Source organism: Schistosoma mansoni (assembly GCF_000237925.1).
Source record: "Schistosoma mansoni, WGS project CABG00000000 data, chromosome 1 unplaced supercontig 0034, strain Puerto Rico, whole genome shotgun sequence".
Classification (NCBI taxonomy): Eukaryota; Metazoa; Platyhelminthes; class Trematoda; order Strigeidida; family Schistosomatidae; genus Schistosoma; species Schistosoma mansoni.
In genome coordinates, this window is record NW_017385988.1 from 202,655 (window position 1) to 203,380 (window position 726).

The following is a 726-nucleotide window of genomic DNA, read 5'->3' on the forward strand; positions in this document are numbered from 1 at the left end:
TTGGTTGACAGTTTTATTTCCATGTATTCTTCAGCTGTAGGAATGCTGCTCTTACTTTGCTAATCTTGATCTTCATACCTGCATCAGATCCTCCTTGTTTATCGACAATTCTGCTCGTATATGTGTGTATAGGTTTTCAGCTCCAGAGGTTCTCCATGAATTGTAATTGGGTTGATGTTCTTCGTGTAGTATTTGAGGATCTCAATTCTTCCCTTATGTATGTTGAGGCCTACTGATGCAGACGCGGCTGCTATACTGGATATCTTCACCTGCATTTGTTGGTCCTTATGGGATAGAACGGCTAGGTCATCTGTGAAGTCCAAATCTTCTGGTTGCATCTGAGCTGTTCATTGTATTCTGTGCTTCTTATCAGATGTGGAGATATACATAATCCTACCAACCGCTAGGAGAATATAATACTAAACTAAATTATCCAAATAAATTGCATATCTCAATCATTTAATATGTCTACATAATTTATATAATTTGCATTTTTCATAGTTGAAATCATGAGTCAACTGAAGCTAGACCACCATGGAAAACCTGGAAGCACTGGACGGCCGTCTCGTCCTATTGTGAGACTCCTCAAAAGTGCGCATCCACGATCCCGCACTCGCGAGATTCGAACCCAGGACCTGCCAGTCTCGCGCGTGAGCACTTAACCGATAGACCACTGAGCCGGCATCCAACGATGTTAATATCTAGCTTCGACCAATCCACAAGGAC